The following is a 17,159-nucleotide window of genomic DNA, read 5'->3' as shown; positions in this document are numbered from 1 at the left end:
ACAAAGCACTCAGATCTTCCTGTTGCCAGTACTCTGATCTACAATGCCTTTAGTTGTCTTAGTCTATCTCCAGATCTAGAGCTTTCCCTATTAAATCAAGGTAGAAAATATTAAAAGTAAAAATAAACAAACAACCTGTGGGATAATTAGAAGACTTTATTTCAAATCCTTTTTTTTAGGTTTTTGCAAGACAAATGGGGTTAAGTGGCTTGCCCAAGGCCACACAGGTAGGCAATCACTAAGTGTCTGAGACCGGACCTGAACCCAGACATTCCTGACTCCAAGGTAGGTGCTCTATCCACTATGCCACCAAGCCACCCCTCAAATTCTTTCTTTTACACTTATTGTACCCACATGACCTTGCCACTGATCTTTTCCAGGATCCTGTGTTCTTATGTGTAAAATGAGAGGATTGGACAGATTGTCTTCTTCTTAGGTCCCTTTTTGCTCTAAATGTTTGATCTTTTCTTTCCAATTGTATCTAACATTGCTCCCCGACTTAGACTTGTACTTCAAGCAGATTGGATTGTTCCTTTTTTCATAAGCAGGATCCACCTTTTTTCCCATTATGTTCCTTGCATCTGGAATGTTCTCCCCATAATCTCTAATTATTGAAACTTATTTGAATTTCAAGGAAAAGATTTAATGTCACCTCTTATGTGAAGTCTTCATTTATCTCTTCTAGTTGTGAAATTGTCTTTCCTTCCTCTAAAGAAATTCCAAATTCTAACAACACTTTGTTTTTCTAAGTTCATAGAGTCATAGATTTCAAGATGGAAGGGACTCTGAAGGCCTTTTGATCCCTTAATTTTGCAAACAAGGAGAGAGCCACAGGAAGATTAAAAGACTTGGCCATTTCAGCAATCAGTAATGGATATCAAGGTCAAATAGGTAACAAGCATCAGAGGTGTAATTTGAATCCAGGTCCTTAGACTCCATGGAAGCAATGAACATGAATTTGGACAGTTGTTGAGAGATAATGGAGAATAGGAAGGTTTGATGTTCTATGGGGTCCATGGGGTCTTAAAGAGTCAGATAAAACTAAACAACAACAACTTCTGCCTCTAGAGTCAGTGTTCTTTTCTGCTGTAAATGAATGCACTTTTATTTCAATTTAAAAAATAGTTGTAGCTATGTACGAACCTTTTCATTCAGTCTAGAATGTAAAGTCCTTGAAGGTATAGATATTTACCTTTACATCTCCCTCAGTGTCCAACATGATTCTTTGCACGGAGTAGGCAGGTAATGTTTGTTGGTTGCTGTTGGTTAATATTATGATTTTAGATGGTTTTATCTTTCTATGCCTATTATCCATCTACAAAAATGGAATGATAGTTGCTGCCTCATAAAGCCCAGAGAAGTAAGGATGAATGAAATTAGATTAAAAAAATAAAACCCTTTTCTGATCTACTTATTCATCCTCTCATACAACATTTCATTTCTCATTTCCATGCCTTTGTATAGATGGTCCCAGAATAAAAAAAATGGCAGAATTTGGGAGTCACTAGAGACATCATAGGCTTTCTAGTCCAAACTAGATATGAAAAGAATCTCCCAAAAATGTACCTGAACAGAGTTAGTAGCAGTCTCTCTTAGGAGGGTTATCTTATCAACTTTGATGTCAATTTATTTCACTTGTAGTCAACTTATTTCACTTGAGGATGCCTCAAATTATTAGAAATTTTCTTCTAACTTTTTTTCCCAATTGTTAGATAGAATTGATAGTTGGTCAGTCAGTTAAAAAGTGCATGCCAGACTCTGTGCTACTGACGGGGGGGGGGGCATAAAGAAAGAAAAACATTTTCCCATCCGCAAGGAGCTCACATTCTAACCACAAATGGTCAAGATACATATACACACACACACACACACACACACACACAATGGAAATGGAAGAGAGTTTCTAGATCACAATTACTTGGGGTGGAAAGAAGGGAGAGAGAGGGACTGAAAAAAGCCTTCCTGTAGAAGGTGGAATTATAATTGAATCTTGAATTACTGAATAATTGAGTCCTGGGGAAGCTAGAAGGCACAAGTAAGGGTCAGAGGAGAACATTTCAAGTTTGAGACATAGCCAGTACAAAGGTACAGACTCAGGAAACTGAGAGCTGAGCGTGAGAACAGCAGTGTTGTTGGGAATAAAGTATTTAGAAAACTAGAAAGAAAGGAAAAGTCCAGGCTCTGAAGGGCTTTAAAAGTCAAATAGAGCATTTTATTTTTGATCCTGAAGTTTACTGAATAGGGAAGGAACATGGTCAAATGGTCAAACTTGTACTTTAGGAAAAGCCCTTTAATAACCATCTGGAGAATGGTTTGGAGTAGAGACTGATTTGAGTCAGGGACACTAATTAGAAGGTCATTGCAAATCTAGTTGAGAACAGATGATGCCCTGTATAAGATTAGTAGCTGAATGAGTGAAAGAGATACAGGCAAGAAATCTCACAAATGTAAATTTGAAATGATTTGAAAGCAGCCTGGATAAATAGAAGAAGAGTGGGAAATAATATGTTGGGAATGTTGCTCAATATATAAACCCATGAATTTATTTTAAAAATTTTTTTGACAGTTTTTAATACATTTTTTCACATTACTGCAATAATGTTGTTATAAAATTAAATTAAATTAATAATTAAATTATTATTAAATTAAATTAAATAATAAATTAATAATTAAAGTAAAAAATTAAATTAAAGTAAACCTAATCCCCTTCCTCCACAAAGATAGAGAAGCCTCAAGAAAAATAAAGTGAGAGGGGGAAAAATGTGCTTCAGTCTGTATTCAGATACCATCAGCCCTATCTTTGGGTTGGATTGCATTCTTCATCATAAGTCCATCAGGGAAGTTGCTCACTCTGTGGCAGTTTTCCTGTTGACCTTCCAAGTTGTCCCCGGTAATCCCTGGGCTGAGAGGTCTGGAAACCACATCCCCAGAAACCCAGGCAGCCTATAGGCTGTTCATGGATGGCTCAGGTTTGCTCAGGCAGCAAATTTAAATTTAGAAGCATGATAGTTAAGATTTGGATAAAGCTACAAGTAGGACACTTATGACACTTTGTGGATAATGCTTTCCTAATTATGTTTTTCCTATTTATTTATCACAGACCTAGAAGAGTGTTGCAAATGTGATCATAGTAGATGGAATGTTGATTACTTTTTGAAACAGCTCTACATTATTTTTCTCATCCATAGATTGGGAGAAAGCACTTTTTTCCCTAGGGTATTAGAAGTCCATTCACTTTGGAACTGTGTGATCATTGTTTTTGGGCATCAGAATGTGCACAACTTTCTTTCAGTCTTTTTTTTCTCTTTTCAAGGTCAATGCGAGTTTGAATCCAGCCTCAGATACTTGTCATTTACTAGCTGTGTGACCTTGGGCAAGTCACTTTACCCTGACTCTCTCCCATCCAGTCATCTTGATTCATATGTGACCACTGGGCTCAGATGACTCTGGAGGAGAAAGTGAGGTTTGTGACTTAGCTTGGTACTGCCTCACTCATATCCAATTCATGTTCTTGTCATTGTATCATTTCCCCTGTTGTCATGATCTTTAAGAATGAAGGACAGGGGTGGTGCAGTGGATAGAGCACTGGCCCTGGAGTCAGGAGGACCTGAGTTCAAATCCGACCTCAGACACTTAATAATTACCTAGCTGTGTGGCCTTGGGGAAGTCACTTAAACCCATTCCCTTGCAAAAAAATAAGAATGAAGGACAGACTTCCAGCCAAGATGGTGTAGAGAAGCCAGGCCCTGCGCTAAGGTCTCCTGATCTTCTCTCATAAACAATATGAAATAAACCTCTTAATGGAAGTCCTATCAACAAAACCCAGAAAGAGAAGCTAGAAAAACCACACAGACCTCAAGGTCTGTCTTTGGGGATTGGGGGTATGGTGAGTGCAGAATACCAACAGCCAGTGGGGGAGGGGAGAGAGCCAGACTAATCTAAGATCAGCCCAAGGGCTTTCTCTGTGCAAACCACTTTGCTGTGGTGAGCACTTGGCTGTGGCAAGCAATTCACTCTGAGGAACAACTAGAGAGTGGAGGCATGGCCATGGGACTGACAGTCCGGCACTTACAGGGAGGACTGGAGGGTATGTTCCAGACTCTATCACCCCCCTATTGACTGAGAGGAGACATTATACCCAGTGAGAAAAGCCTGAAGCACCCCCTATTAGCAAGCTGGAGATATTTCACTCAGTGAGTAAAGCCTCCAGGGATCTCAATACCAAACCTCTGTGAACCAGCCCCTCCCCCAACACAAGATCTTAGGGAAAATGAAGAAAGGCCATCAGAAAGGGGGGACCACAGAAAAATTCCTAGAAGGAAAAGACCCTAATTCAGAGGAGACATAGAACCCCTGAGGAGAATATGATTTGGTCTCCAGCACAGAAAGAAGAAGAAATCAGGAAGGAGTTTAAAAATCTATTGGCAAATTTGGGAAAAGAAACCCAAGAGAAAATTAACACCTTGCAACAAGAAAACAAATCCTTGGAAAATACAGCTGGACAAATGCAAAAAAGAAAATAATTCTCTCAAAACCTCAAATGATCAAAGGGAAAACTCTTACAAAAATAGAGTTGACCAATTAGAAAAGGAGTTGCAAAAGGTAAATGAAGAAAATTCTTCCCTAAAAAAAAGGAGTCTATGGAAATCAATGACTTCATGAGACAACAAGAATTGGTTAAACAAAACCAAAAAATTGAAAAAATAGAAGAAAATATTAAATACCTCATCAGCAAAATCACTGACCTCAAGAACAGATGGCATAAAGATAATATAAAAATTATAGGTCTTCCTGAAAACACTGGAGAGAAAAAAAAAGCCTGGATTTGATATTACAGGATTTAGTGATGGAAAGCTGTATTGATATCATGGAACCAGAGGCAAAATAATTATTGAAAAAAATACATTGACCTGTGTTGGTTGCTGCTTGGGCTGAGGGAAACCCAGAGCTGGGAGATGGACAGCTGAGCCACTGCCTCCTGGCTTTCCCACCTCCGTCGTCTCTTCTTTTCTTGATGGTGCTTCCGTATCAAATCTTATTTCTGGAAAAATTCCTTATAAGCATGAGTGAGTTCTGGCTTATATCGGCTCCTGGAGAGAAAACATGCCAGGAAACATGGGAGAAACTACATGCAGTAACAACCAAAAGTAATAATCTCTCTGTTAATTCCAAGTTCAACATTCCTGACTTAAAGGTTGGCACACTGGATGTTTTAGTTGGATTATCAGATGAATTGGCCAAACTGGATGCATTTGTGGAGGGGGTGGCTCAATATATGTCTGATGTACTAGAAGATAGTAGAGATAAAGTTCAAGAAAACCTGTTGGCCAATGGAGTTGACTTGGTTACATATATGACAAGGTTCCAATAGGATATGGCCAAGTATCCAATCAACAGTCCCTGAAAAATATTTCTGAAATAATTGCCAAGGGAGGAAATCAAATTGACAATGACTTGAAAGCCCAAGCATCTGCATATAATAATCTGAAAGGCAGCCTTCAGAATTTGGAAAGAAAAAATGCAGGAAGTTTATTAACAAGAAGCCTAGTGGAAATTGTAAAGAAAGATGACTTTATTCTTGATTCAGAGTACCTCATCACATTATTGGTGGTAGTTCCAAAGTCAAAATACAATGACTGGGTTAAACAATATGAAACATTGGCTGAGATGGTAGTCCCAAGGTCTAACAAAGTTCTTTCAGAGGACCAGGATAGTTACCTGTGCAATGTTGCCTTGTTTAGAAAGGCAGTGGACGACTTCAGACACAAAGCCAGAGAGAACAAGTTCATCATCCTTGATTTTCAGTATAACAAAGAGGAAATGAAAGCAGACAAGAGGAGATGACTAGGCTCTCTACCGACAAGAAAAAGCAATTTGGACCACTAGTTCAGTGGCTGAAAGTGAATTTCAGTGAAGCTTTTATAGCATGGATTCATGTGAAAGCCTTAAGAGTTTTTGTTGAGTCTGTTTTAAGGTATGGATTGCCAGTGAATTTCCAGGCAATGCTTCTTCAGCCTAATAAAAAGACCATGAAGAAACTGAGAGAAGTATTGTATGATTTATACAAACACTTGGACAGTAGTGCAGCAGCTATTATTTATGCTCCCATGGATATTCTGGGTTTAAATCTCAGTCAACAAGAATATTATCCCTATGTGTACTACAAGATTGATTGTAATCTATTGGAATTTAAGTAAAAGTGGCCCAGTACTGATAATCCTAGCCTAGTGTTGGTGTATATGAACAGAAAGGAGTTTGAAATATGCCTATACTTTTAACTCTATTAATACAATGCTTGCTTGAATTTTCCCATAGTGGTCCATCTCTTGATATTTTCTTTTCAAAGAAGAGTATATGTATTGTTGCTTTTTATTGATCAGGTCTGTAAATGTGCACTGAAAAAAATCAGAGTTTTATTTATAAACAGATTAGTATATTTAAAAGCTTTTTCTTCATTGATGTGGTGATATGCATTCAGTAAATTCATTACTATTGTTCACAAAGACCTTGTTTACAAGGAAAAAGTGTAAGCATTTGTACCATTTTTTCCCTTGTATTTAGTATCTATAACTGTTAAACGGTTATTGAATTGTGATATAAAAAAGTGACAATATTCAGGTATGTGTTTTCTGAATATTTCCAACAAAAAATCTATGAGCACTGTCAACACCCACAGGCAAGAATAAAATTACCTGTGCAAAGGTGTGTGGTGGTGTGCATAACTTCTCCAAATGTTGATCGGAGAGTTCAGTAACTAAGATCACTGCTGACTAGCTGCTGCTGTACCACTTTAATGTATTTGTTACATGCTGCAAGGGGCAAGCTTCTGTCCCTTCAATTTGTGTTTGCTTTCCACAGATGATCTTACTGTGCCAAATTTGCCTCATTACACGCAATGTGATTTTGAAGTTCATTTTTCAAAACATATGGGTGTTTATATCTGGTTACCAAACCTTTGGTATTCTTAAATGATTGAGAAGTATGTCTAATTTTGAGTAAAGTCCAGCAAAACTAAAAAAAAATACATTGATTCCCTGCAGAAAGGGATCCTAAAATGAAAACACCAAGAAATATTATAGTCAAATTCCAGAACTATCAGATAAAAGAGAAAATCCTGCAAGCAGTCAGAAAGAAATGATTTAAATACCAAGGAGCCACAGTAAGGATTACACAGGACCTGGCAGCATGAACATTTAGAGATCAAAGTGGCGTGGCTATGTGGCACATGGGGTGGCTACATGGCACAGTGGATAGAGCACTGGCCCTGGAGTCAGGAGTACCTGGGTTCAAATCTGGTTTCAGACACTTAATAATTACCTAGCTGTGTGGCCTTGGGCAAGCCACTTAACCCCATTTGCCTTGCAAAAAAAAACTAAAAAAAAATTAGAGGAGAAAAAGGGAGGAGGTGAGAACTGCCTGAATCTTATTCTCATCAGACTACCATAAAGTTAACATACACATGCTCAGTTAAGAAACTTATCTTACTTTTAAAGTCTTAAAAGGGAAAAACGGGAGGGGGGAAGGGGGAATCAACAGAAGGAAGGAAGGAAGAGGGGGCAAAGGGAAAGGGGGAAAAAGGGGGAGGGGTTGGATACAGGAGGGAAAACACTGAAGGTGGCAGAATTCAGAAACAAAACACTGGGGAATATGGATAAAGGGAAAAAAGGGAGAAGATACAGAGGGAAGATAACATGGAAGACAATAAAGAGTTAGTAATTATAACTTGGAATGTGAATGAGATGAACTCTCCCTTAAAATGTAAGTAAATAGCAGAGTGCATTAAAAACCAGAATCCTACAATATGCTGCTTACAAGAAACTCATCTGAAGCAGAGAGATACATATAGAGTAAAGGTAAAAGGTTGGAACAAAATATATTTTGCTTCAGTTGAAGTGAAAAAAGCAGGGGTAGCAGTCCTTATCTCAGACAAAGCAGCAGCAAAAAATAGATATTATTAGAACAGGGAAGGAAACTACATCCTCCTAAAAGGTACCATAGACAATAAAGTAATTTCAATACTATCTATGCACCTAGTGGTATAGTATCCAAATTCTTAGAGGAGAAGTTGAAGGAGTTACAGGAAGACATAGACTGCAAAACTCTACCAGTGGGAGACCTCAACTTCTCACTGTCAGATTTAGATAAATCATAAAACAAACAAGAAGGAAGTTAAGGAGGTAAATAGATTGTTAGAAAACCTAGACATGATAGAGTTATGGAGAAAATTGAATGGGGATAGAAAGGAATATACTTTCTTTTCTGCAGTACATGGCACTTACACAAAAATTGACCATGTATTAGGGCATAAATACCTAATGATCAATTGCATAAAGACAGAAATAGTGAATACATCTTTCTCAGATAATAATGCAATAAAAATCATATGCAGTATTAGGCCAGGGAGATACAGACCCAAAACTAATTGGAAACTGAATAGCCTCATTTTAAAGAATGAGTGGATCAAACATCAAATTATAGAAAGAATTATTTTATCCTAGATAATGACAATAAAGAAACAACATACCAAAATCTGTGGGATATACTCAAGGCAGCTGTCAGGGGATATATTATATCTTTAAATGTTTATATGAATAAATTAGAGAAAGGAAATCAATGAACTAAATATGTAACTAAAAAAATTAGAGAAAGAACAAATTAATGCCCCCCAGTTAAATACCAAATTAGAAATTCTAAAAATTAAAGGAGAAATTAATAAAATCAAGAGCAAGAAAACTATTGAACTAATAAATAAAACCAAGAGCTGGTTTTATGAAAAAATCAATAAAATTGATAAATCTCTCATCAATTTGATTAAAAAAAAGAAAAAAGAAAACAAAATTGCTAGTATCATAAATGAAAAAGGTGAACTCACTACCATTATTAAAGTAATTCAGAATTATTTTGCCCAACTCTATGCCAACAAATTTGATAATCTAAATGAAATGGATGAATATTTTCAAAAATATAAGTTGCCCAGGTTAATGAAGAGGAAATTAAATATCTAAATAACTTTATCTTAAAAAAAAGAAATTAAACAAGCCATTATTGAACTCCCTATCAAACATTTAAGGAACAATTGATTCCAATTCTATATAAACTATTTGGGAAAATAGGTGAAGATGGAACTCTGCCTAACTCTTTCTATGACACCAATATGGTGCTGATACCTAAACCAGGAAGAGTTAAAACAGAGAAAGAAAATTATAGACCTATATCCCTGATGAATATAGATGCAAAAATATTAAATAAAATCTTAGCAAAATGACTACAAGTTATCACTAGGATAATACATTATGACCAAGTAGGATTTATCCCAGGAATGCAGGGTTGGTTCAATATTAGGAAAACTGTCAGTATAATTAATTATATCAATAGCAAACCTATCAGAAACAATATATTATATCAATAGATGCTGAAAATGCTTTTGACAAAATACAGCACCCATTCCTACTAAAAACACTAGAGAGTGTAGGAATAAATGGATTATTCCTTAGACTAATAAACAGTATTTATCTGAAACCATCAACAAGCATTATATGCAATGGAGATAAGCTAGAGGCATTCTCAATAAGATCAGGGGTAAAACAAGGATGCCCACTATCACCACTACTATTCAATATCGTATTAGAAATATTAGCTTCAGCAATAAGAGAAGAAAAAGAAATCAAAGTAATTAGTGTAGGGAAGGAAGAGACAAAACTCTCACTCTTTGCAGATGACATTATGGTATACCTAGAGAGAATCCCAAAAAATTATCTTAAAAACTACTATAAATAATTAGCAACTTTAGCCAAGTCACAGGATATAAAATAAACTCTCATAAATCCTCAATATTTCTATATATGGCTAGCAAGATGAAGTAGAAAGAGCTAGCGAAATCTCATTCAAAGCAACTTCAGACAATATAAAATACCTGGAAGTCTACCTGTCAAGGCAGACTCAGAAACTTTTTGAAAACAATTACTTCTCACACAAATAAAATCAGACTTAATATCTGGGCAAATACCAACTGCTCATGGATAGGCTGAGCAAATATAATAAAAGTTACAATTCTGCCACAATTAAACTACTTGTTTAGTGCCCTACCAATCAAAATTCCAATAAATCGCTTTAATGAGTTGGAAAAAATTTTAAGTAAATTCATATGAAGAAATAAAAGTTTAGAATCTCCAGAGATTTAATGAAAAAAAGTGCAAAAGAATGTGTCTTAGCCCTACTAGATCTAAAATTATATTATAAAGCATCAGTCATCAAAACTGTTTGGTATTGGCTAAGAAATAGAGTGGTGCATCAGTGGAATAGACTAGGTGCAATAGCAGGAAATGATTATAGCAATCTGCTGTTTGATAAACCCAAAGAGTCCAGCTATTGGGATAAAAAATCTCTCTTTGATAAAAACTGTTGGGAAAATTGGAAGTTAGTATGGAAGAAGCTTAGATTAGACCAACACCTCATACACATTACCAAGATAAGATTCAAATGGATACAGGATCCAGACATAAAAACATTATTATAAGCAAACTAGAAGATCAAGGAATAGTTTAACTGTCAGATCTATGGAAAGGGAAGCAATTTATGACCAAGGAAGAGATGGAGAACACCATTAAAAACAAACTAGATAATTTTGATTACATTAAATTAAAAAGCTTTTGCACAGACAAAACCATTGTGACCAAGATGAAAAGAAATGTAAGTTGGGAAACAATTTTCATGACTAGTGTTTCTGACAAAGGATTCACCTCTAAAATATACAGAGAACTGAGTCAAATTTTTTTTTTAAAAAAGGCAAGCCATTCCCCAATTGACAAATGGTCAAAGGATATGCAAAGGCAATTAAAGATGAGGAAATCCAAGCAATTCATAGTCATATGAAAAACTGCTCCAAATCACTAATTATTAGAAAAATTCAAATTAAAACATCTCTGAGGTACCATCTCACACCTCTCAGACTGGCTAATATGACCAAAAAGAATGATCAATGTTGGAAGGGATGTGGGAAATCTGGGACACTAATACATTGTTGGTGGAGCTGTGAACTCATTCAACCTTTCTGGAGAGCAATTTGGAATTATGCCCAAAGGGCAATAAAAATGTGCATACCTTTTGATTCAACAATACCACTCCTGGGTCTATACCCTGAAGAGAGTATGAAAAAGGGTAAAAAATATCACTTGTACAAAAATGTTCATAGCAGCTCTGTGGTGGCAAAGAAATGGAAACTGAAGGAATGTCCATCAATTGGAGAATGGCTTAACAAACTGTGTTATATGTATGTTATGGAACACTATTGTTCTATTAGAAACCAGGAAGGATGGGAATTTAGGGAAGCCTGGAAGGATTTGCATGAACTGATGCTGAGAGAGATGAGCAGAACCAGAACAACACTGTACACCCTAATAGCAATGTGGGAGTGATGATTGACCTTAATGGACTTGCTCATACCAACAGGGCAGCAATCAAGCACAATTTTGGGATATCTGTGATGGAGAATTCCATCTGTATCCTGAGAAAGAACTGTGGAGTTTGAACAAAGACCAAAGACTTTCTATGTACTTTTAATTTAATTTTTAAAAACTTGCCTTATTATGTAATTCTGCTATATCTCATACTATGTGTTTCTTCCTTAAGGATATGATTTCTCTCTCATCACATTTAACTTAGATCAATGCATACTATGGAAATTATGCAAAGACTAACAAACTGTCTTCTATGGGGAGTGGGGGGAGGGAAGCAAGTTTTAGGGGAAAATTGTAAAGCTCAAATTAAATAAAACCTTTCTAAAATTAAAAAAATAAAGAAACGTTCTTCCCCCCTCCCCCCCACAAAAGAATAAAGGACAAACATCATCAACATACAAAATTCTATCAGCTGGTAAGACCATCACCTCAGACTACTGCAGCAATTTTTAGAAATTTTAAAGTGTACCTTAGAATGACAATCAGGTACTGACACTAATATAATATAAGGTATTATAGGTCTAGCCCTTAGTTGTCAGAACCCTGTCTGGCTATATAATTTATCTGATCAATGGGCATTTGAACCAGTTATTCCCCTTCCCTGGAATGCTCTCTAGCCTCACCTTTGTTTCTTTTTTTTTTTAAGGTTTTTTTTTTTGTAAGGCAAATGGGGTTAAGTGGCTTGCCCAAGGCCACACAGCTAGGTAATTATTAATTGTCTGAGACCGGATTTGAACCCAGGTACTCCTGACTCCAAGGGGGTGCTTTATCCACTACACCACCTAGGCACCCCATCTCACCTTTGTTTCTTTTTTTAAAATTTTTTAAAATTTATTTTTATTCTCATTTTGTACAAATGTTTTTTTTTACATTAATAAAATATACTTGTTTACAAGTAAACAAAGTACCCCCCCCCCATGAATCTAGATAGACTTGCTTGGGCGAAAAAGTAAAGGGGAGAGAAAAAAAATTAAAATAAAAAAATAATAGTAATAATTGTAGGTATGGCCAGGTGGCGCAATGGACGAAGCACCAGCCCTGGAGCCATGAGCACCCGAGTCCATATCCAGCCTGGTAAACCCAATAATCACCCAGCCATGTGACATGCAAGCCACCCAATCCCCACTGCCCTGCAAAAACCAAAAAGAAGAAAGAAAAAAAAGACCCCAAATAAAATAAAATAGTAATAATAGTAGGGGTGGCTGGGTGGCAGACAGAGCATTGGCCCTTGAGCCAGGAGCATCTGGGTCCGAATCCGGCCACAGACACCCAAAGATCACCCTGCTATGTGGCCCCAGGCAGGCCACCCAGCCCCACTTGCCCTGCACCCTCCCCCAAATAATAATAACAAAAAATGTGCTTCAGTCTTTGTTCCAACACCATCACCTCTGTTGTGAGTGGATCTTTATGATAAGTCCATCACAAAAGTTACTTCCATATTTTTCCAACATTGCCATTGCTGATCACAACTCCCTCCTTTCTTATTTCTCCACTACCGTGTACTATATTTTCTCTCTCCTTTCACTCTGACTCTGCTGTAGGGTCGCTGAGTGATGCAGCAGACAGATCCTTGGTCCCGGGGCCAAGAAGCCCTGAGCCCCCATACCACCCCTTAGGCCCAGAATCCACCTGGCCCTATGGTCCTGGGCAGGCCTTCCAATCCCAGCCCCTTGCAAGAAGTAAAAAAGAAAATGTGTTATATCTGGCCACTCTCCCCCCATGGTCCATCCTCTCCTCCTTTATTCACATCCCCACCCCTTCCCCCTGCTCCCCCCTCCTTCTTACTCCAGTTGTCTATACCCCATTGAGTATATTTGCTGTTTCCTCTCCTAGCCATCTCTGATGAGAGCAAAGGTTCCCTCATTCCCCCTTGCCTCCCCCCTTCCATATCATTGCAATAGCTCATTGTAATAAAAAAAAATCTTATTATGTGAAATATCTTGGACTATTCCCCCTCTCCTTTTTCTTTTTCCCTTTCCATTTCCCTTTTTTTCCTATTGACTCCCATTTTTACACCATATTTTATCTTTGAATTCAGCTTTCTCCTGTGCTTCAACTATAAAAGCTCCCTCTACCTGCTCTATTAACTGAGATGGTTCATATGAATATTATCAGTATTATTTTTCTATACATGCAGTTCATCCTCATTAAGTCCCTCATATTTTCCCCCTCTCCTCCAATCTCCATGCTTCACCTGAGTCCTGTATCTGAAGATCAAACCTTCTGTCCAGCTCTGGCCATTCCAAAAGGAACCTTTGAAATTCCCCTGGTTCATTGAAAGTCCAGCTTTTTCCCTGGAAGAGGACATTCAGCCTTGCCAGGTAGTTCATTCTTGGCTGCATTCTAAGCTCTTTTGCCTTCTGGTATATTGTATTCCAAGCCCTATGAGCTTCCAATGTAGTTGCTGCTAAGTCCTGTGTGATTCTGATTGCAGCTCCACAATATTTGAACTGTGTCCTTCTGGCTGCTTGTAATATTTTCTCTTTGACTTTGGGAGTTCTGGAACTTGGCTATAATATTCCTGGGGGTTGTTTTTTTGGGATCTCTTTCTCGGGGGGATCGGTGGATTCTCTCCATTTCTATTTTGCCCTCTGCTTCTAGAATATCAGGGCAATTTTCCTGTAGTAATTCTTTGAAAATGATGTCAAGGCTCTTTTCCTGATCATGACTTTCAGGTATTCCAATAATTTTCAAATTATCTTTCCTAAGTCTGTTTTCCATATCAGTTGTTTTTTCAATGAGATATTTCACATTTTCTTCTAATTTTTCATTTTTTTTGGTTTTGAAGTATTGATTCCTGATTTCTGGTAAATTCATCAATCTCCCTGAATTCTATTCTTTGTCTGAAGGATTTGTTCTCCTCAGAGAGTTTTCTTATCTCTTTTTCCATCTGGCCAATTTTGCTTTTTAAAGCATTCTTCTCCTCAATAACTTTTTGAACTGTTTTGTCAATTTGACCTAAGCTGTTTTTTTAGCATGCTATTTTCTTCAGCATTTTCTTGGATTTCCTTGACTAAGCTGCTGACTTCATTTTCATGTTTTTCCTGCATCTCTCTCTCCTTTCTTTTCCCAGTTTTTCTTCCAACTCCCTCATTTGATTTTTTTTTTTTTTAGTTTTTGCAAGGCAAACAGGGTTAAGTGGCTTGCCCAAGGCCACACAGCTAGGTAATTATTAAGTGTCTGAGACCAGATTTGAACCCAGGTACTCCTGACTCCAAGGCCAGTGCTTTATCCACTATGCCACCTAGCCGCCGCCCCCCCATTTGATTTTCAAAGTCTTTTATGAATTCTATCATAGCCTGAGCCCAGTTTCTGTTTTTCTTGGAGTCTTTAGATGCAGGAGCTTGTGCTTCCTTATCTTCAGACTGAGTATTTTGATCCTTCTTGGGCTCATTTACAAAATATTTCTCAATGGTCTTCCTCTTGTTTCTTTGCTTGTTCATTTTCCCAGCCTAAGCCTGTTTTTTGGGGTGCTTCTTGAGCTTTTGGGACACTCCCACAAGGGTCTCAGTGTGTGAGGTTCTGTCCTCCCTCCTGGTCTGTGAATGACCATAAGCGCCCTCCTCTGCCACGGGGCCGAGGTGGGGGGGCTCTGTTGTTCTATGGGGGGGCCTAGACTGGGATCAGGATCTGAATGTGGTCAGAGCCCCAGAGTCCTGTTCCAGGGACAGAGGACAGAGCTCTGCAGTCTCTCTCCACTCCCCTTCCTCAGCTCAATGGGCTCATGCCCTGGGGGCTCCTGCTTACCAGCCCTGCCTGCTTCTGTTCCTGGATCTGGGCTGCTGAAAGACAGCTGCTTGCTGTGTGCCCTGAGGGCTGGGCTCCACGTGCTCGCTCTGGCAGAGTTCCCCCGCTGTTCCCCCACTTTGTGCCCGGTGCTCCCCGGGGTGTAGCTCAGGAGACTCCCCCGCTGCTGTGAGCTGTGGCTCCCAGCGCCCTGGGGCTGCCTCCGGGAGGCTGAATTTCTTTTGCTCTGGCGGGCCACCCCTCTGGCGGGCCGCCCCTCCGACCCGGGGAGCAGAGCCTTTCTGCTCTTTTCCAGGTTACCTTGAGTAGGAGAACTGCCTCACTGGTTCCCTTTGTGGGTTCTGTCTCTTGAAAGTTTAGTTAGAGTCCTTAGTTTATGAGTTTTTATCAGAGAGCTCCTAAGACTCGATCCCTTCACATCGCCACTTGGCTCCGCCCCCTCACCTTTGTTTCTTAAGAGATCCAAATTTCCTTGAAGATTCCAATTGCCATATTCTGCTTTTCCTGGTCCTTCCAGATGCGAATGCATTTTCATCCAAAAAAGGACTATTTTGTGACTACTATCTGTCTATATGATGATTGTCCTTTGTTCCAAAGATGATCATGACATCAAGGGTTGTGATGCCATGACAAGCACATGGATTGGAGGTATGTGTGTAGTGATAAGTCTCACTTTCTTTTCCAGAATGAGCTGGGTTCAGTGGTCAGCTATGAATTAGCACCTCTGGAAATGGCCCTGGATGTGAGGTAATCAGGGTTAAGTGACTTGCCCAAGGTCACACAGATAATAAGTATCAAGTGTCTGAGGGTGGATTTGAACTACTGTCCTCCTGACTCTAAATTCAATGCTCTATCCCCTGAGCCATTGTACATATGCAGCTTCCCTTGTTAACCTCCCCTTCCAGAGGGATGGCTCTATTTTTATCTTTGTTTCTACAGTTGTAGGGGTTCTAATAAAAGTTTATTTGGTTGACTGATCTTGTAACTCCCTAGAAGAAATTTCCTCCTATTTCATGTCAGCAATGCATTCCTTCTTCACCTCTCCCACATAGAATCTTTAGTTTCTCTCAAAGTTCAGCTGAAGTGTTTATTTTACAAGAAACCTACCTTGATCTCTTCCAGTTATGATCCATGCCCTAAGTAATTTTATATAATTTTTGTATATATTTTGCATTTACTTATCTGGATATGTGTTCTTGCCCCAAATGGAAAGTACTATTTTTAGGGGTTTTTTTGCAAGGCAATGGGGTTAAGTGGCTTGCTCAAAGCCACACAGCTATGTAATTATTAAGTGTCTGAGGTCGGATTTGAACTCAGGTCCTCCTGACTCCAGGGCCAGTGCTCTATTCACTGTACCATTGCCCAGGAAAGTACTTTGTTTAGAGGAAGCAATATCATGAATGTGAATGATGTTATTTTTCATTGACTTTCCTTAAAAAAAGTGATGTGATGTGATGTAATGGACAATATTAATGCTTAAAATCAGAAAACCTAGATTCAAGTCTTAAATTTACTATTAATCAGCAAGAGTGAGGGAGAGACAGAGACCCTCCCCCCACAAATACATACATACACAGAGACAGAGATACACACACACACACAGACAGAGACAGAGAGACAGTGAGACAGAGAGACCGGAGAGAGAGAGAAAGACAGAGACAGGGATAAAGACAAAGAGAGAGACAGAGACAAAGAGAGACACTAGTGGGAAAAAACAGTTTGATTGAATTGTATGAAGAACTGATGAAATGCAATATGGTTAAATAGTAACCTTCATAAAGAAATCATTAGTAATTGTCCCAATAAGACTGGAATATTAGTCTTTCAAATGATTGCAATTATTCCATGACTCTCTATTACTTAGCATCCTCTGATCCACATCTGATTCAGGCTTGTTTTCTGGGTACCTCTTTTACTATCCTCCAACTCGCTTATTGGGGGAGAACTCCTTAGCCA

General features: G+C 38.3%; 1 long non-coding RNA gene and 1 pseudogene across 1 annotated transcript; both read left to right on the top strand.

Annotated features, from left to right (window-relative positions):
* The first annotated feature begins 185 nt into the window (after positions 1 to 185).
* On the top strand, positions 186 to 3,307 carry LOC141511172 (uncharacterized). The gene is made up of 3 exons (XR_012475279.1): positions 186 to 285; positions 751 to 891; positions 3,101 to 3,307. It is a non-coding gene; the product is annotated as an uncharacterized LOC141511172 (long non-coding RNA).
* A 701-nt stretch (positions 3,308 to 4,008) lies between these two features.
* LOC141511171 (V-type proton ATPase subunit C 1 pseudogene) lies at positions 4,009 to 6,374 on the top strand (annotated as a pseudogene).
* The last annotated feature ends 10,785 nt before the right edge of the window (positions 6,375 to 17,159 follow it).

The sequence above is a fragment of the Macrotis lagotis genome, chromosome 2, assembly GCF_037893015.1.
Source record: "Macrotis lagotis isolate mMagLag1 chromosome 2, bilby.v1.9.chrom.fasta, whole genome shotgun sequence".
In the NCBI taxonomy this organism is placed as follows: Eukaryota; Metazoa; Chordata; class Mammalia; order Peramelemorphia; family Peramelidae; genus Macrotis; species Macrotis lagotis.
The sequence above is the reverse complement of the archived record's forward strand: the minus strand, read 5'-3'. Positions and strand labels throughout refer to the sequence as shown.